The sequence below is a fragment of the Macrobrachium rosenbergii genome, chromosome 6, assembly GCF_040412425.1.
Source record: "Macrobrachium rosenbergii isolate ZJJX-2024 chromosome 6, ASM4041242v1, whole genome shotgun sequence".
NCBI classification, from domain to species: Eukaryota; Metazoa; Arthropoda; class Malacostraca; order Decapoda; family Palaemonidae; genus Macrobrachium; species Macrobrachium rosenbergii.
In genome coordinates, this window is record NC_089746.1 from 17441995 (window position 1) to 17468376 (window position 26382).

Sequence of the window (26382 nt, forward strand, 5' to 3'; positions counted from 1 at the left end):
TGACAGGTATTAATATTATAAATGTAAGGAAATTGCTCATTATAACAGTCATAAGTTTGAAACTTACATAAATGCAATTTAGCAGCTCTAGCTTTGACCTGTCAAATTAGAGATTTAAAAAAAAAGGGATAATGGCAAATCCTAATAGACATTGCTTAGCAATTGCAGAATGAAGTTGATTTTGGTCCTGTATAGAAATCTTAATTTTTCATGTGCATAACATAAATGTTGGTTTTAACAATATGGTTCAAGATTTTTCCAACTCCTGAGGGGGTTTGTTTCTTTATAGGCTAATGAAAAATTTCCATCTTTTTAGTGCCATGTAAAGTTGTGGGCATCGCAGGACACTTTTCTTGCCAATTCTTAAAGGAAGAACCATTACTGTGTAATTTTAGTATACAGTTTTCTCTCCAACAAATTGAAATTTTAATAGCTACTGAATAAGAATCTACCTTTATTTGCAGTGGCAATGAATAATATAGAAGTGTTGCATTCACATTAGGAGCTACAGTAGCTCTTTGTCTTTTGTACAGTAGTAAGAGTTACAGGTGGATAGGCTGTACTGCAATATTAACATAACAAGGGAGAATATTTGTACAGTATTAGCAGCTTTACAGGGACAACACAGATTAAGTTTAAACATATAATATATAGTATATGTAAGAAAACATGGAGTGTGGTCAGATTATAGAATTGTGTTGACTGTGCTTGACTACACTTCACTCATGGACACGATGATTTCATAACACCACTGGATGAAATCAGTTTAGTTGATGTGTAATTTTGGAAAGAAAACATCATATTGTTATGAGATTGTCATTACCAAACAACTTGCCATTGGGCACACATGGCTTAAATTCTATAATTTCCATTTAGACAAAAATGCAAGAATAAAAAAAACAAGTTGAGATAAAATTGTTTTGCATTACTGGTAGTTTTTCTATTGTTGCCATGTTAGGGAAATTCCGCTGAAGTCAGTGTCTATCATGTTGTCATATCTTGAAGGTGAATTCCTCATAAAAATAATGGGTGTTCTCACCAGAGAATGTTTGTAGTACAAATTGGGATAATATTTGCAAATCCCTTTTCATTCTTTGGAGCTTGACAGGGCAAATACTTCCTACAGTTAGCTTGGAATTTAGATACAGTATAATGTTTTGTTCTGTTTTCTACCAAGACACCAAGTATTTTGCTATTAATCAGCTAAATGTTGGAACTGCTTTTCTCATTCACAACTGCTGAAAAAGTTCTATGAAGTTGCAGGTTCCATATGAAAGCATGTTGTTTAATGCATCTTTGCAATACTAATTTTAACAAATATTTTGTGAGGAATCCACTTTTTCTCTCAGCAAATGAAGAGGTTGACATTTTGAGAAGTGAGCCATTAATTTTGAGGTGCTACAGTAGTGTAAAGGTCAGGCATTGTTATTGATTTGTGGCTTTTATAAAATGTTCAGGTTTCTTGGATTTCAATTTTTTGATCTATGATTTAAATTTTATCATGCCTGTATACTAAGTCCTTGTTTTTTAATTATTTGTCATTGCCCCGTTTTGCAAAGCTTCCATGACTATCGGCATATTAGTTGCTGAATATGTTGAAGGAAAACTAATGTGAAGTTAGTAATAGCGTTCCCTTCAATAACCCCTGTTTTAACTAAGGAAGACATTCCAGTTTTTTTTTTTTTTTTATTTTTTTTTTATTTTTTTTTTTTTTTAAGAACATCATGTCATGTGATTCCTTATAAGGACAGCAACCAGTTTTATTCCAAATGGTTTTTGTATCAGGGTTTAAGCTTTCACAGGTGTTTTAGCAATCAATATTGCTTTTCATGAAATGGAATGGTATCATTTGGGTTCTCACACAGTGCTTTCATTGCCTTTTTTTTTCATGTACTTGGAATACCGTGTTATTAGAATTTCACTTTTATGGGTAATTGAGTTTTTGCTTCCTTGCTGATATACATGAGCACTTTTACTGTTATGTGCTAGTTTTTACCGTAGACACCAGTTAGTTAGTTATAAATGATTTGTTTAACCAGACCTCTGAACTCTTTTAGGGTTCTTCTCGGGCTGGGAACCATAGACACCAGGTATTCACAGTTTTGCAAAGATGCACATAAATTGTATTTTCGATAGGAAGTGACAAGCTGTGAGCATAATGTATTTTATTTTATACATCTTTGCATAATGAAAACTACAAGCATATTAAACTATAATGCTTCCATTCTGTGCGCTATAACTTCAGTTGCATGATACATTTCATCCTGTTCATGAGTTTTCTCATAGGAGCTGTAACAAATTTATCAGTCAGTGATTGCATTATCATGTTTATCCATACACTTTTTGTTTACTTTTCTTGATAACTGTTGCTTATAATTATGATAAATCTTAGAATTAATTTATACAGTATAAGTTGATGAACTGGGAAGCTTGGCTTTTAATGCTGTCCCTTTAAAGGAATCAGACACAATGCTTCCAACCACTTTGTTCACATGCATGTAGCTAGAATCTGGATAGCTGTGTTGTATCCCATTTTTTATTTTCTAAATTCCTTTTTTTTTTTTTGAACCTAGGATGATCAGGTTAGTTTCTGCATGCAGATCTGCCCTTACAGTCAGTGATATTTGCAATCAATCTTCCTCCTGTGTTACTAATTTTTTTTATCCGTATACAGTGTTTTTGTGCCCCCTTTTTTCCACTCTATATGTTTTAATCATGCAAAGAAAAGTTGCAGATAACTTGGAGAAATGTAGTACAGTATCTTGTAAATTTAATGGCACAATACTTGGTGTCCAAAGTTATTTTCTCTTTTCATCCTCCAGTTGTGTCCTGTCTTATGTGTAACAATACAATAATTCAAGGTATGCAAATCATCTCGTGCTACTTATCTCAGGATAGATGTTTAATTCTCTCTCTGTTGTTGCTCTAGGTATCATATGTTTTACTAAACTGTATTTGAATTCATATTTGTTCAACTGTCTGCATTTGTTTCATTGTACAGTGCATACTTATATGGAGCAGTTTCAAGGAAATAACCCAAGAGATTCAGGAGATTCGTCATATTTGAATTACCAATGTTGAGAAATTTATTTATTTATTTTTTTTTTTTAAGTGTATTCAGTTCTAATTATGTTTCTAAAGTTGGTATAGAATTTTAAAAAGTTGCTAAAATATTTAGTTGATGAAGCTCTCATCTGCTTGAAATAGGCGCCTGAATTATTATGAATAACTTTCCAAGATTTTGTCCAAAACAAATCAGATTGCACAATCATTGGTATTCCTACTCTTAATAAAAAGAAAAATTACTGTGCATGAATTTTCCAAGTACTGTATTTTTCCATGTCAGAATATCCAATTAAGTTTTTATAGTATAAAGAAATAAAATTCCTTTTTTTAAACTAGTAAAGAAATAAAATTCCTTTTTTTAAACTAGTAAATTTTTCATATTATTTCTTTGGTGTACATATCTCTCCCTCTCTGAATAGTTCAGTGCTTTGTTATTGTCATCTTAATCTGTCCTAAAAAGTAATGTGTTGGTAAGTGGCACATTTTGATATATTTTTGTACCATTAATGTTAAAATTACATACCATAATAGAAAAGAATCAATATGCATTAAATTTTGTTATTACATTCAAATCACTTTATAAAATTGCCAGGACTAATCAGTAAGCTCTGTTGTAACCATGGTTTTAAATGTTCAAAACTTTGTCTTCAGAATACTACTCTTAATAGTTACTGTAGGAAAAATACATCTAACTTTAAATAATGTGTCATAATTTGTTGAAAATTTTAATTGTTTTGAAAGTTGTGATTCTGTTGGTTTTATAAGTATGCCAGGCGATTGTGTAAATTATGGTACTTATATGACAGAGCTTATTGGCAAGCCTGAAATTCCAAAGTTTATGTATTGTAGTAAGAGATTTTGAAGTCTTTATTTATCACAAAGCAAAATTTATGAGTTTTACTTTCTAACAGTTGGCGAATTTGTTCCTGTTTTCCAATTTTGTGCTAACACTGAGCAGCTTTTATAATTTAAATGTCTTTTGTAAAACATTATACAGTATTGGAAAAAAGCAAATGAAATTTTCTTGAATACTGCAGATTATGAAAGTACAAGAACTTTTCCCATTTTATTACTCAAAAGATCATTTGCTACTTACTCTCTCAGATTAGTTATGTAAATGTGCTATAAAAGATTACATTTTTTTTTAATTGTTGCTGTGGAACTTTATATCTAAATCATGGTATCTAGTGGTAACTTTATCGTAATTCACTTATCACTTGCCAAAAGAAATTTTCAAATGTTTCATATCACCGCTGATTCATTGCAGTCTTACCATTACTCAAATGTCAAATTAGCTAAACTCTTCATGGTGATAGATATTTTGTCTTAATATTATTCTTGCCACTTTTTATCATCATTGCTTTTTATTGATGATACCGTCTAATGGAGTGAAAAACAATGACCCTATAGTAGGAATGTAATGCCTTGACAAGGCAACTGAAACTTGGTGCTGTGCATAATTTATTTTTCCATTTGGCGTGGTTTTATCTTTTAACAAGGTTTAATTTACAAATATGAAATTTGGTGTAATTCAATTCTTCATATAACTTTTAAATGAAGACATTTGCACACAATATGAAAGAGAACCCATGGTGTTTCCAGGTGCTTTACTCTACTCTTGTTTAGGATATTATGAATTGAGAGAGATTACTGTATATTCAGTCTCCAATTATGACAGTAAGGTGTATGATATTTTTAATCAGTGGAACTTTAGATTTGTGCAGTGCATTGATTTCAGTTGTCTCATCTAAGTTACACTTCTAAGTCTCAGTTGCTTATTTTGACCTCATCTTGGTGCATCACCAATTAAAAGCAGTATGTATAAAATAGAGGTTGCAGCAATATCCCCAGCTGAAAACAAAGGGACGTGTCACATTTGGTGGGTATGGCTGATTAGACATTCATGTAATGAGTAGACAGTAGTCTCTTAAGTGATGTAAGGATTTTAATTTGTTTACACTTTTAGATGGTGTGTTGTAGAAGTGGATTTAAAAAGGCAGTTAGAGGAGAAAGACAAGGATTCCACTTAGGCATTCCGTAGAGAATATACATAAAAGAAATATAAAAAATACAATAAAATGAGAGTGCAGTCCTTGTCTTAAAAACTCCCAGATTTGTTGCATTTTATTATATAGTAAATGCAATTCTGTTGCATATGGATAACAGTTAACTTGTAGCTGGCTTTGTCGTAGTAGCGTAATGGAAGCTTAGGAGCATTCCCAAGTCCTGAGAGATTTTGCTAGCTTCTTGGGACCTGTCACCTGAGAGAATATTTTTTACCCTTCCGTGAGGTGTATTGCTTGAATCAGGAAGATAATGCGTTACTCCAGATTGCAGTACGAGTTTTGCTGCACACTGATGAATGTTATTGAAAACATGAACTCTGTGCAATGAAGGACTGATTCACATTATCTTCCTAATTCCTAATATTGTCAGATGCTGTTCATTAGTGTTATTTTGTGTCTCAATCTTATGTTCATCAATACATTCTACAGTTATCAAGTGTTTAATTACTCCTCTCCTTCTCTTTTTGTAAGGAACTTTGGCTCTTAATTTTCTGTTTTAGATTCCTGTATACAATACAGTACAGTACATTGAGATTATTTAGCTGCTTTTAATCTTGAATTAGTTTAATTTCAAATCTCTCTAACTTGAACAATTCATGATTGCTGTATGTATAATGATTCAATTCTGTACCTGAAGTTCAGGTTAAAAGCAATAGAAATGTAATTCATATTAGTGTCACCAGCTAAATTTTTTTCTATTTTTTAATGTCTGCATACGGAAAGTGGAAGTGCTGTGCATTAAAATTCATTAAATATTACCTTGTAACAGTGGAGTTATGGGCATTATTACTGGATAAAGATAAGTCTCAACCTTAAAGATTACATATTCTGTTCATAATGATTTGCATTTGCAGTCAAAATGATCTAAGGTGCAGTTTGATTTCATATTAAAATAAATTTAAAGGAAAAAGCAAAAATTTACTCTATACAGCAATATATGTCATCATCTGAAAGTCATTTTAATGCTACAAAAGCAACACATATACTGAAAATCATTTTTGTGGTCTAATATGAACAGAGGCTGCTTTTAATAGACAAGATTTTACATTAACATTAGGCATGAATTTTCTGACTACAAAAGCTCACAACTTTTAAAGCACCAGCGTTTAAAATGAACTATAAAAAGGAAATCTGGTATGACCTCCGAGAACAAAAAGAGGCAAGAGCTCAAGGAAACACTTGTGAAAAAGGAGTGATGGTGTATAGCCAAGTTCAAGAACAGGAGCCAGGACAGCCATGATCAATACCTAAAACTAAGCGATCATTTTTAAACATCTAGGAAAAGAATTCAGGAAATGCAGCAAGTGTGACAAGTTTTGCAAGTGAGTGGGTTTAAGTTCTTGTATGAAATGCAGATTTTTTAAAATCAATGTCAATGTGACAAATACAGTTGAAAAAAAGGTAACAGGTATAGAAAGCTTAAGAAATATGATGAAGACAAGAGGTTTTGTAGAAAAATAACTAGTAAGGTTTAAAAATTTTTTATCCCTGCCCAAGTCAGCTTAAAGAAAAATGAGAATGCTGATAAAGCATGCAGAACTGCAATGACTATGACTAGATCAAACAGCCATCCAAATCAGTAAGTAATTAACAACTCTGAAAAGTATAGTTTTGTAAATGCCAGTTTATGGAATAGAGAACTGGATAACAATACACCAAAGCAGCTCAAACCCATGGTTAAAATATGGCATTCCTCAAACCAAAAGTCATTTCATCTCCTCTTCAAATTGATCACCTTGATTAATTCATGAATACAGGCTAATGAATAATCCACATGTCCCAACCTCCATGGCAGCGGCAGGATAATCATAATTTGAATTTTTTTTTATGCAGGCCAACACTTTTGACGAGTTTTTCCGGCTACTCATCTTACATGAATCTCCAAACTTGAACAGCAGTGAATGAAAGGTTGTGGTATTAATCAAGGAAATTTTGTCAGAAAACCATTCATTTTATCCAATGACCAAATTTTTAGAGTTGCATATTACTGAGTAAAATCTAAATTCTATTACTAAAGAAAAACCCTTTGGGCCAGCTTGACAAGAGTTCAGTATTTTGGCTCAGAGGTCTGGTTAAACTACTAAATAACAGAGGTATATAGATGTTTTTGCTATAGGTTAGTGTGATGAGAAAAAATATATGAAAACAGCATAGTTGAGAGCAAGTACTGCAGCAACTTCGGTATTGGTATTAACTAGAAGAGAAATATGCAGCTGATATAAATCTATATTATTGTACACTTAAAATGCACTGAATATGAGCCAATTCTTAGTGAAAATACATAGAACCAGTAAGATATGCAGGTTGTTTAAAAGTAATGTTAATTCTTTGGCTGTTCTTTATTGTCATTTTGCTAAACAGAATCGCCAGTTTTTGTTGTTCTTTAGTGCCTTTGCTAAAAAGAATTGCCATTTTTTGTTATTCTTTAGTGTCTTTGCTAAACAGAATCGCCACTGTTTAAAGTGTGGTGGTATTACCAGATCAGAAAGAAAGGCGTGTAAGCCCGTCAAAAGGACAGCTACAGTGCTGATGAACTGAAGTGTGGAAAAAAGCAAAGTTAGCTGTTAAATGTTTGAATCTTTGCAGTAAAATCAGCTGTACGAAATATAAAAAAGGTAAAACAATTCAAGATAGTAAATTATTGGATAGAACATAGCCACTGTCAATCTTTATGCACTTGATACTCATGAATATATCAATCAAATAGCAATCCTGTGGACCACAACTACCATAAATTCCATACATCTTGGTAAAGTCCAGAAAATTCTTGAATCAAGAGTATGTCTCCTCTGATAATGTTGTTACAGATAATAACAAAAGCATTTATTTTTTGGTAAGATAAAAAATTTTGTTTTTGTTTTATTTCATATAACTAAATAATTTTTATAATTTTAATTTAAAATTCTCAGAATCATTTGAAAACAATGTTTATTATTACACACAAAAATTACAAATACAACTTGACTAACAAAGGGATTTTGACAAAGGAAAAATCTATTTCTGGCGGAAGACCTGTGTCACCCAGTGAAATGGTTCCAATAGCACTCATTTCTAGGTATAACTATTGCTAAATATACCAGAGAAAAAAGCTATCCATAATGCCAGGGTTACTACCCCCGGATCACTCACCATAACGGTGTCGGTATGCACTAGGGGTGAGTGGACTCCACTATCACAGGTCTTCGTCCAATAGACCTCTCTATTCTCAAAGTCCCAAATTTGGGTGTGCCGTACTAAGGATTGCCTCCCTGCTCACCCACTAGGCGTCATCACGCGACCGCCACGTCATCCCAATATTAGCACCCACCAAACTTGGTATACCACCGGGTGGGAAAGGAAGTGCAGGGATGGGTCACTGGGTGACACAGGTCTTCCCAGAAATAGATTTTCCTTTGTCAAAATCCCTTTTCTGGGCTCGACCTGTGTCACCCAGTGAAATCGTAACAGAGAATCAGCCATACAAGAGCTTGGTGGTACGCCTCAAAGATTACTTTAATGGAGCTAAATAAAACTAAGAGAAAACTTTACTGTGATTTAATACTCTCAAGTTATAAGATCAACAATTTCAAAACTATGAGACACACAGTCTAAAATTATAAAATTAACCAAAACCAAGACACTTAAGGCTAACAAGATATGAATAAAAGCAGGGTATCTGCGGTACATGTAGGAGTCAGGCCGTGAAGCAGACCTGACCTAAGGCTAGAAGCAGGGCAAGCAGGCGAGGCAGGTAGGCTAGAGAATATACCAATAGGTAAACAAGGATTACAAACCAAAAGGACAAGGAGGAACAATACTTCCTGCAGCTACTGTGGAATATTTAAGAGCCTCTAGGGACTTAAGATAGTGGCGTTTAAATACTGTTGGTGATTTCCAGCCCGTATATATTTTAAGGTCATCAAAATTCATATTATGGAAATAGTTAGCTGAGGTGGCCACCGCTCGAATATCATGTACCCGAGGTACTGACTCCGGGTTTGCCTGTTTAATAAAATAAAGAATTTGTTGCCTGATGGCCTTTAGGGAAATATTACCTCCATTTTCCTAACAAAAGAGGGCCTGAAGTTCTCTTAGAAGTTCTATTTAAATAAGCTCTTAAAGTATTGACTGGGCACAAAGACAGATCCTGTGGAAGGGAATAATCTTCCAAGGAGGCCATCTATTCTGTGGATCCTCATTCTTTGCTAGAAAACTGAGGTCCGGAGACAACAGAACTTCACCTGACGGGAGGAAATCAACATGATTGGGCTCTCTAGAAAGAGCAGACAGTTCAGAAATTCTAGCTCCTGAGGCTAGACTTACTAGGAATAACGTTTTCCTTAACAGACTCAGGTATGAACATAAATCGTTATCAGTGTCTGATGCCAATTTAAGTACGTCATTTAAAGTACCAGGAAACCATGTGTGGACGGGTTGCTGGTCTAAGACAAGCACATGCTTTAGGAATTGATGAAAAATAAGAGTCTGTAAGGTTAATATTAAAGCCATGTAAAAATAATTTTCTTAAAGCAGATTTTGTTGTAGTAATAGTACTACAGTGGCCAATCCTTTCTCGAATAGTGATCTGAAGAAAGAGATCGCTAGGTTCGTGGTCATTTCATGAGCTTCAGATTCTCTCAGAAACAATGCTAACTTTTTAACTGCTGAGTCATACTGTCTGAGAGTAGATGCCCTCTTATCTGATTCTATGAACAATGTATTAAGAGGGTCAATGTTAGCATCTTTCTGTGCTGCAAATTTCATGAAGTCCATAAAGCTAGGGCATTCAGAATTCTTGAGGAAGCTGACACAGTCCGAGTTTGCACTACTTGTGTCAACCTTGGGTTGGGGATATGTTTGTGTGTGAGCTTTAACTCTAGTAGTAAAGGAAACCAACTGCTCTTCGGCCAGTTGGGTGTCACCAGTGCTACTTGACCTTTGAATGACCAGAGTTTGTGTAAAACTTTCATCAACAAATTTATTGGTGGAAACAGATAGATCCTTTGCCATCTGTTCCAGTCGATTGACATTGCATCTGTGGAATGAGCTAGAGGATCCAGATTGGGAGCAACGTAACACAGAAGCTTGTGGTTGCTCTCTGTGGCAAAAAGGTCTACCTGGAGATCCGGTACCTGAAGGCAAATCCACTCGAACGACTTCCTGTCCAAGGACCATTCCGACTCCAGCGGGGTTGTCCTGGACAGTGAATCTGCAATGACATTCCGAACACCTGCCAGGTGGGTGGCTGACAGGTGCCAGAGAGAAAATTGCGATCATTACCTGATTGATATGGCTCGACTTGGAGCCTCCCCTGTTCAGGCAATGCACCACTACTGCACTGTCCAGCACCAGTTGATGTGAATATGTCTGGCTGGACGCAGTTTCTTTAATGTTAGAAATACTGCCATTGCCTCTAGAATGTTGATATGGAACTGGCGGAATAATGTCGACCATGTTCCTTGAACTTTCTTGTGTTGGGAATATCCTCCCCATCCGCTTAGGGAGGCATCCGTATGGATCACTAGTGATGGAGGGGGAAATTGAAGAGGCACTGACCTTGACAAACTCTTGACTGTCGACCATGGTCGAAGCCTCTTCCTCAATATCTGCGGAATCAGAGACAGCTTGTCTCTGCTTCTGCTGTTGGCTCGTTTCCGCCATACCCTGTTTATATCCTTCAGTTTGGCTTTTAGCAGCAAGTCTGTTACTGAAGCGAACTGAAGAGAGCCTAGAATTCTTTCTTGGGTACGACGAGAGGCTCTTTTGTTTTTGAGGAACTGTCTGGTAGCTTTGGCTATTTCCTTCCTTTTTGCTGGCGGAAGTGACAGTGTGTGTGTGTTTAGGTCCCACTGGATTCCCAACCACTGAAATTGAGCCGCCGGCACTAGACGGGATTTCTTTCTGTTTATTTGGAAACCCAGGTATTCCAAGAAGTTGATTACTATGTAAGTTGCTCACCCCTTGTGTATATCGACATCTATTTAAGATGAGCGAACTGGAGGTAGTAACTCCAGCATTCTAGACAGCTTTTTTCTCTGGTATATGTAGCAATCTTATACCTAGAAATGTGCTACTTGGAACCAATTTCACTGGGTGACACAGGTCTTCCCCCAGAAATAGATTTTTCCTTTGTCAAAATCCCTTTCCTTGATGTCGGATGCCCAAATTATCCAATCGTCCAGATATGCGGCCAGCATAATCCCTTGGGTCCGTAGCTCTTGGACTACTGTCTCTGCCAGTTTGGTAAAGATTCTGGGCGCTATGTTGAGCCCGAATGTCATGACTCTGAACGAGTATGCTTGTTTTCCTAGTCTGAACCCTAGGTAAGGGGAGAAGTTTCTCGCAACCGGAACGTGATAATATGCGTCTGTAAGATCTATAGAGGTGGTGATGGCCCCACGGGGAAGTAGGGTCCGTACCTGCGAGATTGTAAGCATGCGAAATTGTCGCAGTGGATGAATAAGTTGAGACGAGACAGGTCCAGAATTACTCTTTGTTTGTCTGAGTCTTCGGGACACTGAACAGACGGCCTTGAAATTTCAAGTGTCTGACTTTCTTTATTGCCTTCTTTTGTAGAAGTTCTTTTGCAAAGTCCATGGATGGATATTGATGGAATCTGACTGGTGGAGGAGGCCCCTTGCTCCAGCTCCATCCCAGACCTTTTGAGATTATGCTGTGGGCCCAGGGGCTGAAGGTCCAATGGTCCCTGAAGAGATATAATCTCCCGCCTACCTGAGGTGTTTCATTGAATGGGAGAGGCCTTACTTCCTCTGATTCCACGGCCTCCTCTTCCACGTGAGAGAGGTCTGGATGCTGCTCTACCTCTGTAGGCGGCTCTAGCCCTGCTTCTCCTCGCATGCCTATTGTAGCCTCGAAACGTCCCTTGGCTTTCAAACGAGGCGTTGAAAGCTGGGGACGTCACGAAGGCTGGCAGAGCAGAAGCTTGCTGAGCCGGCTGCATCAGTACGAACTGCTGCTGAGGTTGTGACTTAGATGTAGAAGGCTGGCCGATCTGTGAGACTGGTACCGCCTGAAGCACTGTTTGAGCCTGAGGTTTCTTAAAGCCCTGGAATCTCCTGAACCTTTTCCTTTCTTTAGGTTGATGTCCGGAGGTCTCAGAGAACTTCCTCTTGAAAGGAAGGCCCCAACGAGCGGAGACTCTGGTTCGCTCTAGTTGCCTCCGCCATGACATTATTGACCTCGTCCTCTGGAAAGAGGTTAGGTCCCCCAGATAGAACTCTTCATAAGTCTATTGGGCTCATGCCTGATGGTGGCCTCTCGAAGATGTGTTTCTTGCAGTTCTGTTTCGCTACCACAAAGTCATAAAGGTCCGATTGGAAGGAAGCCAATAACGACTTTGTGAGGACCCGAAACAGAGGTTTGTCATTATAAACCAATTCCGTTACCTCTGAGATGGTGACGGAGTGCAGGAGCGACTCAACCTGCACTTGGCCTCAAATTCCGCTTTGAGCAGAGCCTCCGAATTCTGGGAAGTTGCTCGCTGAATAGGGTGGAGGCACACTCGAATCGAGTTTCCCCACCGTAAAGGTTGCGGAGCTCCCAACCAACACTCCGAATCTCCGGGAAGAGAAGGGAAGTAGAATCTGTCTCCCGAGTTGAGGCATGGGCTTGCCATCTATCCCCGCCTGAAGGGTCAACTCTGTAATCTTAGTAGTGCAGGGGTAGGGATGGCGTCACCCTACGGAGAACATCGTAAAACTTCCATTGAAGGGGTAAGTTTTTGTGTTCTCGCCTCCCAATCTGTGAGAGCGCGCATCAGGGTGGATTGAGCTTGGTCCCTTGGGAAGATGACTGTCTCTTTAGGGACCTTATCAGACCTAATCCAGGCTTCTTCCGTTAATCTGGCAAAACCTGGATAGGGAGGCACTAGGTCGGCTGGAAAGAACTCCAGTTCCTCCAGAAGACGAGTGCCCAAACCCTCAATGGTCAGTGTGCCATTATGCAGGGGAGCATGCAGGGCCAGCCGCCACGGGTTTCCCTTATCAAAGGGGGGCAGTTTGGAGGCATCCGGGACAACGTGGGATTGTTGTGCTGCTCCGGATCGGATGAATCCGGAGAGCAAGCTTTCCTGGGCCTGCACCTTTTGTGCCAATGACTGCATTGACTCTCCGGAGGACTGTAAGCTTGTGACCAGGTGAGTCGAGAGAACGTTTAGCCTAGCTTCTACCTTGGAGTCGATTTCCTGCATCAGCAGATCGACAAAGGCCTCAGAGTCAAAGCTAGGCTGTGGAGACTTAGCCTTTGAATCTCTGGACCTCGACCCCTTAGAAGAGGGAGTAGCCTTACTTGAGGACGCCACCGGTTTGGGAGCCAGAGACGACCTAGAGGGAGCTGGCGGATTAGACCTTTGAGGTCTAGAGGACTTTGGTAAGTCCTTCTTTTTTAGGAATTTCACCTTGGGCATAACAGACCGAGATCTGTCCCCAAGGTTAGCTGGTTTCGGAAACCCCTGGAAGGAAGAGGAAGAAGAAGAAGGTGAATTAAATAAGGTTCTATCTAAACTAACCTCGCCTGCCTCACTTACCACCCTACCTTCTACCTGTTGGTCATCCACGCTCATGGGCTCCAGGTGGATGTTAATAGCCGCCACCTCTTCCGCCACCTCTTCCGCAGTGAAACAAGCATGTCGTCTTGGGAGGGTTGGACGCTCTCTTGTCTGATCTTCTCAATGAGTGGGGCGGCTAACTTTTCGGTAATGCCATCTAGATCCGGGCACCAGGGTAGAGGAGATTACAGATCTCCTCCGAGAAACCTCGACTTTAGGTTGCTGGACAAAACATTCCCCAAAATCCGCCGACCCAGGTCTTCAGGGTCGACAGCCCTTAGGCACGGAATGCTGGGTTAGACTGGAAGATGGTAGGACTTACTGAAAATATTCTCCCAAATTTTTTATGTTTCCATATGAGGCATCAATATCAAAGGGGACTAAAGGTTTTTAGACTCTCATCACTTCATGACTCATCGGACGCCAGTTCGTAGAGATGCGTAACAAAATTCAATGCCGTCCGGTGCAAAACAGTCAGACTGTCCCCAACATGCACTGCACAGCTGGAGTGCAAGCGGCACACCTCGTGTCCGCCTACACGATTGCTGGATACGGCCGAGCACCCTGGCTCCTGACAACAAGCTCCATCTGTATGTGAAATGATGGTACATGAGTATCGATTATCAAGACTTCGCTGGACTAGGTCCGGCTGTGCCAGAGATTACCTTAACTTAGCTTATGGGTTATGATGCATTGAATCAACAAGGCAAAACCCGCCGGAACTGATTTCGGCAGCAAATTCTAAAACATCGCTTAAACTACATCGAATGGTTAACTTATTATATAAATGTTATAAGCAGGTACTCTCTGGCTGCTCCGTCGTGGGTAGTCACTGAAATCTCACTGTGTCTCATAATATGGGGACGGCTTGGTGTGTTGGACAGTGGCGGAGTGGTTGGAAAAGAAGTAGGGTATCAGCTCATCTCAAACGCCCAGGGCGGAAACCATATAATGGAAACCGCCAACAACCTGACTCATATCCACGGAGTTTAAATGGACAACAACATGAAAAATCAGACTAGTCTCTGCGGAGAATTGGATTCTCAAACATATGCCTAACTGTTATTATGCATCACAGGGACAATGTTCGATGCTCAGCTACTAACTACTAAAGCAATTAGAAGCGAGCTAACGTGTCCGCCCGTATGGGAAAGGTAGTGTGTGGCAGTTCCCAGCGAATAGCGACCGGTCAGGTGGGTAGCACCCTCCGGACGCACTATAACCACCTTAAGGAGTGCTGAGATGTCATTGACGGCTTTCCTCTTGCGAGGACAACGCTCAGGCAACGTCACTAAATTCTAATCATTAAGGTAAAAAGACGGCCCTAGGCTACATACACGAGAATATGGAGTTAATTGATCCTAGCCTGCCCTCCAAAAATCAGTGACCAAGCTTCTTGGTCTGGTCAAGAAGGCTAGGATTAATGCCACTGGTGTGGGGAATGAAGGACCTACTTCAAAGCTCAGCCACACTCCCAAAACTGAGACAGCTTGGTCAGGTGGTAAACTGAATCATCTATCCCCTGCTAAAGGAACTATGACCTTGTCTAGCCCAACCTCACCTTCAAAAACCTGATGGCCTGGTCAGGAGAGCTAGGTAGCCTGAACATGCGTGTAAGAGCACTGTCATGCCTAGTCTTGGTAGGTTAGGCTAGTTAACTACCTTATATTAGAAATAAAACTACCTAGCATATGAACAACAAAATATAAGAGATAACCACTTTGTGATGTGGGGTTCCTAGTGTTAAACATATATAAATACAATATATAAATACATAGTTGACCCGGCGGCAGGAAGGTCCAGGAAATATGGGTTATTTTGGTAACTGCAGTACCCAAAATGGCCTCCTGATGCCAATTGCATGCATAAAATAATCCAGGAATAGATATGTCATCCTTCCTTGTACATAACAGCTATCATCATGATCAAATAATTTACACCATCAAGAAGGAACCAGTTCTGGGTGGAGGAAGGAGACCCATAAAGGCTCAAATTCTATTGTCAGAAAATGGGGAGCCTAATGCTCTCGTGATACCCAATTCCTCATCTCCAACCAGCGACCTGGTAAATTCTCAATTAAGCTCCAAACTAAATGAAGTATAGATAAAAACTAGGAGAATTTGTTCATTTATTAGATAAATTGAGATTGAAGGTCGAAACAGAAAGAGGCAAACATACAGCCCATGCTCGGCCATCAAATTGTTTACCTGGTAAACAATATTTACGACAATTCAAAATACGATGCCTCTTGCGTTAAACAAACCAACTGAAGAATTAGTACTCAACTTAGATAGTGGGAAACTCCTTGGTGGAAGACATGATGAGCTGCCAAAATACAGAACACAATCACAAAACAAAATTTCACGTGTTCTCTTTGTTGTGCTAAAATTGGAATGACGTGGCGACTCGCACCTGATGACGCCCTAGTGGGTGAGCGGGGAGGCAATCCTTAGCCGAAATGTGACTGACACACCAAAATTTTTTCACTTTGAGAATAGAGAGGTCTATTGGACGGAGACCTGTGATCAGTGGAGTCCACTCACCCCTGGTGGACCTTTTTCTGTTGACACAAAGACGTTATGGTGAGCGATCCTGGGGTAGTAACCAACCGGCATTATGGATAGCTTTTTCTCTGGTATATTTAGCAATCAGTTATACCTAGAAATGAGTGCTATTGAAACCATTTCACTGGGTGACACAGGTCGAGCCCAGAAATGCTGGAATACTAACTGAACTAATTGAATATCAGTCTGGTCATTGAAAATTACAGACTTGATCAATGAAATTAGTTTTTATAGCAACTGAAAGTTCACGTGGTATTTTAGAGAGCATTTTGGATAGTGTTCAGATTTAAATGAAGTGCATGGGACACTACCTGGAAATTATAATTTTAAAAAATTCACATTCTCCATTCTGAATTTTTAAGAAATCATAACTCATGTTTTCATAATTTTAATCTCAAATCTGTTATGTCTCTGCCATTTTCTTTACAATAGATATCAGAGAGTCTCGATATTATGGGAAAAATATTCAAAAGAATGTTTTATCAATATTGATTAACCTTATTTTTAACTGCCTAAAATCTAAAGGCGGTAGACAACAATATTCTAACGATGTACGGAACCAAATTTACTTAGCATCTAGTGCTGATTTAGAAGCATTATGACAAGCGGAAATCTCAAGGAAAATCTGTTCACATACCCCCAAGTACCAATAAATGTCAAACATTGTAAGAAGCTTAATAGCTTTTAAAAATTTCATCACGATATCGACATTAACATGACATTTTTATAATAAAATAAACTATTTTATATACTTACCTAGTAATTACATGGCTATTAGTTTCTTTTAACCGGCAGCTCAAAATTTTGAAAGGTCATGATTGTTTTGGCCCTGGTTGTGTGCAGACATACACCTTTTTCAGGTGTAAATTTTCCTTCAACATAGAAAGTTATTCAATTTGTTTATGCCCATTATGTCCAAGTGATGGGAGGCAGGTGAGCTCCGATTATGTAATTACTGAGTAAGTATTGTGTATATAAAACTTTATTTTATTATAAAATGTCATTTTTATATAAGTAACTTACCCAGTAGTTACATAAACTGATTTCCACATTGAATGGAGGTGGGAATGTTGGACATATCTACCCCAAAACATTATTAACAGTAATGAGTTTGAGAATAGAAATTTGCTAACACAGAATCAATGTTGTTGAACCTTACCTGATAAGAGCTGCTACAGGTGGCCAGATACTGCCTCTGATTGGCGCTCATCTTATCCAGTAGAGAACGATTCAAAATGCCTTGAGGGCTTACTACTACAGTGGGTGCTTTGTAGCGATGGACTAATTTCCGATGGCTAGCAAAGTACAACAAGATGTCCCTGCCCAAGGTGCAGTACCACACAAAATAACCAGAGTAAATAGTTACCATAACCACCAAAAAATCAAATTAAAAACACCAATACCCAACCATAAAACCAAAAGACTGGAGGGTACTCCAAGTACATAGTACTCCCAGGCTCCCCAAAACTCAACACCCTAAGCAAGGCGAAGAGATTAAAGAAAGGACATTGCTTTCTACGTTTCCTTCCCCAGCACCACGCCAGCCACATAAAACGGACCCAAGGTACTGCACTGATCGTAAGTAGTCTCGATACCACTTAAATAATACAATGCAAACACCAACTTGCACTTCTAAAATGTCACTTGCACAATTGACATGAGGGATAAATCGTGTTTAAACGCCAAAGACATAGCAACTGCTCTTATCTCATGGCATTTTACCTTGAAAGAGGAGAGCAAGTCTTCATTCACCATGGAAAGTGCTTCGGAAATCAGATTCCTCAGAAAAAATGCCAGGGCATTCTTAGACAAGGGTCTAGAGGGATATTTCACATAACACCAAAGCTTTCATGAAGTACCACGAATGTCCTTCATTCTGTGAAGATAAAACTTAAGGCCCCATTATCTCAGACAAGCTCTTGATCATAAAAGAACGAGGCCACGGATTTGATGGCGATTCGTTCTTAGCCAGAAAGTCTACGGAAAAGGAGCAAACTGCATTCCCCTGAGAAAATCCTATGTTTCTGTCTAAAGCATGGATTTCACTGGATCTCTTAGCGGTGGCCAAGGCGACCAGAAAAAGTTTTCCTGGTTAGATTTCTTAAAGAGATCGATTGCATGGGCTCAAAACATGAACTGGAAAGCTACTTAAGGACCACGTCTAAGTTCCAGGACAGCAAAGATTTTTCTTTAAGCTTTGTGGTGTCAAAGGACTTAATAAGGTCGGACAAATCCTGGTTCGACGATAAGTCCATTCCTTTATGGCGAAAAACTGAACTAAGCATAGCTCTGTATCCTTTAATGGTACAGGTGGAAAGTCCTTTAGCGGCGCGTAGGAATAGAAGAAAGTCCGCTATTTCTGCTACAGAGGTCTCAGAAGAGGACACGTTAATTTTTTTGCACCAGGACCTGAAAATGGACCATTTTGCCTGGTAGACATTATCTGAAGACTGTCTTCTACACTTCGCAAGTGCGTCTGCAGCCGCTCTTGAAAAGCCCTTCTTTCGGAGCAGTCGCCTAACAGTTTGAACCCTGTTAGGACCAGAGAAGACAGGTTTAGGTGGAACCGCCGAAAGTGAGGTTGCCTGAGTTGTTGCTGCTTCTGTGGCAGCAGTCTCGGGAAGTCCGCAAGAAGTTCTAGTAGATCCGGGAACCACTCTTTTGCTGGCTAGAAGGGAGCTATCAAGATCACGGATAGGTTTTGATGAGACCGGAATTTGTTGATGACTTGCCTCACTAAACTGAGTGGGGGAAAGGCATACAGATCTTTGTTGGACCAATCCAGCAACATTGCATCGGTCACCCATGCCAAGGGATCTAGAACTGGTGAGCAGAAGAGAGGGAGTCGGTGATTTTTGGACAATGCGAACAAATCTATCATGGGTTTCCCCCAGAGCTTCCACAGATCCAGACAAACCAACGGGTCTAATGTCCATTCTGTGGGAAGGATCTGTCTTTTACAGCTCAATTCATCCAAGAGAACGTTGAGTCTCCCCTGGATAAAACGCGTTGTCACTTGAGTGTCGTTCTGGTGTAACCAAAGAAGAAGGTCCCTTGCCGCTTCGTACAGGGAGAAAGAGTTGGTTCCTCCTTGTTTCTTGATGTACGCCAGTGCCGTCGTGTTGTCTGAATGCACTGCTACTGTCCTCCCCAAAATTTCTGAAGCGAAGCACTGTAGGCCCAAAAATATCGCCTGTATTTCTTTTACACTGATATGCCAGTTTTGCTGTTCCTGAGACCAGGTCCCCCAAAAAAAGCTCCCCAACCTAGGTTCAACACGTCTGAAAAGAACTCTACGCTGGGGTTCAGAGGATGAACATATTTCCCTTCTGATAGTCTCCTCCTGGAATTCCACCAATGAAGATCCTCCTTGATTTCCATTATCGGGAACACGGAAGAGTCCAGAAACTTTTTCCTGTTCCAGCTGGCTCTGAGAAAGAACTGGAGAGGTCTCAGGTGAAGTCTTCCCAGAGTGACAAATTGTTCCACAGATGAGAGGGTACCTAGAAGACTCATCTACTGATTGGCCGAGCAAAAGTTTAGATTCAGAAATTCTTCCACTATCTGGAGACACTTTTCTATTCTCTTCAGGACTGGAAAAACCCGAAAATCCCGAGAGTTGATTGTCATCCCTAAATAAGGAATCTCCTGAGAAGGCATCAGAAAAAACTTGTCCCGATTGATGAGAAGGTCCAATTCTTGAGCCAAGAGAAGAGTCGTGCGAATGTCCTCCATACATTGAGCTTTCGAGCGGAAATGTAATAGCCAGTCGTCTAGATATATGGAGATCTTTATCCCCATCAAATGAAGCCCATTTCGCTAGGGGAGCCAATACCCTGATGAACAATTGTGGTGCTGTTGAGAGGCCAAGCAAAGAGCCCGAAATTGGAACATCTTGCCCTGAAACGCAAACCTGAGTTACTATCTCAAAGTCGGATGTACTGGAATGTGCAAGTACGCGTCTTGCATGTTGATGGACGCCATCCATTCTCCCTGGCGAATGGATGCAAGGACCGAATGGTTTGTTTCCATCTTGAATGTTGTCTTTTTGACTAAGACATTTTGAGCACTTACGTCCAAAACAGGTCTCCAGCCCCCCGATGACTTGGGCACCACAAAGAGACAGTTGTAAAATCCCAGAGAATGAATATCCCCTACCAGCTCTATAGCCTCTTTCTGAACAAGGGACTCCACCTCTAGCAAGAGAGCTGCAAATTTCTCTGAGCCTGGAGAGTAAGCTGTCAATTCGACAGGCTTGCAGATTAGAGGAGGTTTGTTCAAAAAGGGGATATTGTAGCCCTCCTTCACGGGTATAAGTTCTTGTTCTAGTCTGGGATCTAGAACGGGGGCTCCGAAAGGGAGTAGGTTGCTGTGGAGACGAAGATCTGGGAGGAAGAGGTGAAGAATCCTTGGGGCGTCTTGTAGATTGGGAGAGCAGGTCCTGAGTATTCTTTTTCTGCAGGTCAGAGGCGATGTCCAGTACTGCAGCCTGTGGAAAAAGATACGTCTTGTCCAAGGGGGATAATAGGAGGGCCGATCTCTGAGACGGAGTGACGCCTTTCAAAGTAAAGGAGCACCAAAGCTCCCTCTTCTTAAGAATGCCCATGGCGTACAGACTGGCTAACGCCTGCGTACTATCGCGAATGCCCCTGTCAATACAGGAAAGTGCTCCCATGAGATCCGACGAGATTTCTTAAGGTAACAAAGAGCACTCTCTAAGTTTGCGTGCCAGAGCCCCCACCGCCCAGTCAAGGAAGCTCATCACTTCGAACACCTTAAAAATATTTTTAAGAAGGTGCGCAAGTTCCGAGGCAGAGAACATAATTTTGGCTGAGGAGAAAGCTGATCTCCTAGTCGAGTCGATAAGTCCGGAGGAGTCTCCCTGAGAGGAGTCAGAGACTCCCATGGAAGGAGCTTCTCTGGTCGCATAAAACCTGTAGCTCGACCTGGACAATTTGGAAGGAGGGAAACAAAAAACTGCTTTGCCTTGTTTCCTCTTCTCAGAAAACCACCCTTCTACTTCATCCAGTACCTTCTTTGCTGAAGAGGAAACTACTAATTTCGGTAATTTCGAAGGACCGACTGAGGGGGCTTCCATAAAGAAGGTCGAAGCAGGAACGGAGGGAGTAGCTGGTGAAAAGAAGCTAGGATAAGTCGCTAGCAGGAATCTCAACAGTGCAGAGTATGCTGACGAAGGAGCATCTTGTTCTGGAACAACTTTTTCCTCAGAAGAGACAGGAGAAAGCGATAAGTCCGCTGTCATCTGAGCCATAGGAGGAACCTTCTGAAGCAAACTGAGAATATTATCTAGTTTGCTCTGAATCGGGTCAACTGGCAGAGGAACAACGCCCGAGACAACACTACAGTATTAGGAAGTGGTGGAGGAGCGGGTACCAATGGGCGCTCAGGGGGCACTGTCGAGACAGGAGTCAGAGATGAAACCTGTTGGAGAACGTGCGCCAGCGGGCGCTCAACCGCAAACAGGACCTTGGGCACTATGACACTAGTTGCTGGCCGCTCGGGTGCTGATTGTAGAGATGAAGGCGCTTGGTGCGCAACTCCTGATACAGTTGCTTCTTCATTCGACGAAGAATGTCTCTGCACCACAAGGCGCTTCGGCGCCAAGTTACGATCGTCATTCGAAGAAGATGAAGAAAATTGTTCCGGGGTGTCCCAATGACTACACAATGGGCGCGCTGAATCCTTACTCTTCTTACAAGGAACAGGGAAAGAAATCTCAAACTCCACTGCACGCCTTTACAGTGGGGGTGACTTGTCCACATAGTGCCGTGCGCGCCTGGGACTAAAATCTTCGGAGCTGGAGGACATACAATGAGCGCTCACTTGAAGGCCTTTCCAACGGCCTTTGGTTGCAGTCTGGGATTCGTCAACAGACTGAACAGAGGGGGCAACTGCTCGGGGGGCAGACCCCACCGACCCCTTAGGCTGCCAGTTTGACTCCTCCCAGGCACTGGGGAATGTGTCAGGGACCTTGGCCTAAGAGAATCGGCGGGCCGAACAGCCACCTCCTCCACTATCACTACACTTACACTGGGCACCACGGGGCGCTCTGACCCACTTTTGTCCATTAGCACTTTCACCGACGACGCTAATTTAGCGATCGATTGAACAATCAACTCGAAACGAGTGTCAATTTTCGACTCCAGACTGGTGATGGTGTTGGGGTCGGAGGAGATAGAATGGGAAAGGAAGAAATTACAGGAACAAATGCATCCGACTTAGTGGATGAATCCTGACTAGCTAAAGCTTTACTAGATTCCCTAGCCATAGCTTTCCTCTTCCTATCTCTAGCTAGTTTCTTGAGATGTGCATCTAAAGTCTTCCACTTCTTAATATCCCAGTCATTACACTCCTCACAACGTAAATCTACTGAACATGTTTGTCTCCTGCATAGAATACAAACAGTGTGCAAGTCGTAAGATTCTTTACTTAGTCTAGTATTGCAGCCTTTGCTGCAATACATAATACTAGAACTACTAATGTCAGACATCCTAGAAAAGTCTAATACAAGTCCAAAAAACGGGCAAAGAGTCGTCAACCAATGATCGAAACTCGCCTAACACTATCTTAATTATGCCAAAAGGCTATGAAAATAAATACTTCACCAATTGAAGATAAGGCAAACAACCAGCAAAGTATAAATTCCAAAATTCTAGCTGCTGCCAACCACAGTCCTCCAACCACAGATGGCAGAAACAAATTGAAGCTCTTTGCTATGTTGCACCTTCTCTTACACCCGAAAGTGGGCGGGGCACATCGCCATAACCAAAACAAACTAGCGTGACCCTCAATTTCAAAATTTTGAGCTGCCGGTTAAAAGAAACTAATAGCTATGTAATTACGGGGTAAGTTACTTACATAAAATTTAACATTCAAATCCTCTTCTACGGAGCCTTATAAAGATGTTGCCTTCTTTCATCTTACCACAGCGCAAAGATGGGGAGAGGGGCCTGTTGTCAAAAAGATCACGCAGTAATGGCCCATCACCCTACAGTGTGAGATGTGGGTTAAGAAAGCCCTATCCTCAGTCTGCTTGCCTGTCTCAAATCCCTGAACGCTCTGATATGACAATGACCAAGAGTCAATTGAGGGGCGAATTGTCTGATATTTCAGGTTCTCATAAAAACATCCCTATTTACTTTGACACTGTTATACAATGTAAGACTGGACAGGCCATTCCACACTAGCACAGGTGAAATGAGAGATAATCAGTATCATCCAATTTCGAAATACATTTAGTTTCCATAATCAATTTTTTATTACTAATATCAACATGGGCCAGCACTCATCAAAATTGGTCTACTCTGTAACAGACCAGAAACAAACAGCCATCCCTAGACTTTCTGAATAGCTGGATAAAAGACTGAATTGTCTAATGAATAGTGGAATATCACCATACGTTTTGTCCACAATTTCTCAAGATTTTAGTATGACTCAATTCAGCAGTAAAAATCTCATCATGAAATAAGAATTGGGAATTTACTGCTTTGGGAATTTACTGCTTCTTCTTGGAAGCTTTTGAAACAATTTTGAGCTCATTAATTATCCCTGGAGGAATATCTGAATTTTGATTTTTTACCATACTCTACAACTGAAAAAAAAAATCTTTCACCTCTTTACTGTCACTTATGAGGAGGGTCTGGCTGGGTTTGAGATGTTAATTTTTTATATACTCTCCATGCACATACTGTACTGTATTTAGTAGGGTTAGATGAGAAGCTATTTGAATGATAAATGCAGCACATGTTCTTTTCTTTACTAACTTATAGGTATTTGATCAGCACCTACACATAAGCTCTCTCTTTCTTTAAATTATCTGCTGAAAACTCTCATGGACAAGAGTCAACAGACTATGAACCCTAGAGGGCTCCAAAGGGAAATCAACCAGCAGAGAGACACAAGTTAGAGGAAAAGGTGATAAATAAAAATGAGGGAACTGAAAATAAGTACGATACACCTGAATTCAGAAACATTAACAAAAGGCAGGAGTGAATTTGCTCCTCACTTAAACATTTGGAGATCACATGATTCCTCAACTGCACTATGCAAAATACTGTATTCCACATTTTAGTTGTTGCCATATTAAAAGTCCCAGCAAATTGAGCAGTATTGAACCTGATACTGTACTAGAAAATGACAAATTGTTTGCAGCAGCAGCTGCCTAGTGTTGTGATTAAAAACAGCTAAGTCAGGTAAAGAAGAGAGCAGAGATTAATTTAAAAAAAAAAGAAACCCAGCAATCTAATAATCTTAGTTTCTGGATGCGTGCTTCATGATTCACATGGTCAAAGGTTGCACTAAAACTCAAATCGACGATGTGTGCCTCTGCACCATCATCAAGAGTATACTGGAAAGAGTGCACTGCACATACCAACGCCTTTATAAAACCCACAATGTAAAGCTGGTAGCAGGTTATTATCTTCAACAACTCTACAAAGATGCACAGAGAACAGCTTCTCAAAAACCTTAGATTAAACAGGGGTAACTGAAACTGACCTATATTCTGAGGGTCATGAGGATGGATTATAGTAGTCCCTTAGGTATTTCAGGCACATTTACCTTCCTCCAAACAAAAGGAAAACTTGAAGTCCACCTAACTTTCTGAAGACAGTAGTAATCTTAGGAGCAATGAAATCAGCACTTGATCCCACTTGGGTCTGTGGCACCATAACAGTCGCACCCCAGAAGGCCACTGAACATAACTTAGGCTCTGGAAAGTATGACAGAGAAAACGCCAAGGACTCAGCACACCGTTTGGACTTGAAACAAAGGTTCTGTTTTCTGTTTAGGGCAGTAAACAGCAGTTCTGTCAGCTCCTACAAGGGGAGGCATGCTAAAGTCAACTCCAAAGAGTGATGACTTCGGTGTAGACCACCAATTATGGTCATCTCCACTAGAGAACAAGATCTTCACACCCTCACTATAGGCTCTTTCATAGACTACCTGACATTAACTACTTCTACTAAGTTCAATGTAATAGACACAAAAAGCCCAATTGATTGCTCTTCCATAAATGATAATCTGGTTTATTACAACAGGCAAGCTTACATAAAATATCAAGCCATGGCTTATCTTTAAGAAAAAAATAAAAATTTTACAAGGAATTCTTCACTCATAATAGTGCTAAGATGATCATTTAAACAAAACAATATTCAAACCTATAAATATTGCTCCAACTGAGCTCAATAAGATCATGGTGAATACCATCCCAATTGGCCTGGGATTTCAAGTATAGTACAAAATAACTATCTTATAAACTTTACATCAGTACCAAGCTGATCCATTTCCACATTAACCATAATCAAACTATGATCAAATGAACCCACCCACGAACCTACTCCTAGGTCATGACAGCAGCCAGATTGGTGTGATTGGTATGTAAGTGCATTTAATAACTGCTCACACCCAAAAATAGTGGAAAAATCAATAGCATCAACACCATTATCATTGGCAGTTGAGCTCAGCTAATCAGTGTGATGAGCACTGTAATCACCAACAAAAATGAAACGCCTTAGATTCAGCTTCCTGAACTGCTGCCATTTTGGTAAGCAAGCAGACATAAATAATGTCATCCAAACTGGGGTTCTTATAGATAGAAAAATCACACAGATCTATTAGTCTTCCATAAACTCTGACCTCCTGTATTTCAAGACATCCACACCCATACAATGGGCTAAGAGATTCAGAGGAACCCTCTCTAATTTACAGAGCCATTCCACAGGCCCTTGGAATGGCATTACATTTAAGTAAAACTGGCTTCTTCAACCCTAGAATCAAAAGTTCGGAAATATGTCGCAAATTAGATACAGAACAAGAGTTTCAGAACAAAAGAGGATATGAAAATTGATAGAAGCATCATCCAAGTCCTTTTTATTCTTATATAACCCAAGGACATTGCTATATAAAATAAAAAAATTGTTGTAACCAATTCTTTGGACCAGGATTAAGTTCTATTTTTTCCAGAAAAAAGCAAAAACATATAAAAACAAACATAAAAGAATACTGACAAACTTAACAAAAACAAGAACATGGGCAATGCATACATGTACAATTAATACTGATACGTGTATGCCCATAAAAAGACAAGATTATCACCAGAATTAGGCTTGTCAACCAGGAG

The 26382-nt window shown here is 40.1% G+C and overlaps 1 long non-coding RNA gene across 2 annotated transcripts in view; it reads right to left on the reverse strand.

Annotated features, from left to right (window-relative positions):
* Window positions 1–26382, reverse strand: part of LOC136839247 (uncharacterized) — a 131110-nt gene that overhangs the window by 27245 nt on the left and 77483 nt on the right. The gene's annotated exons all lie outside the window — the stretch shown is intronic.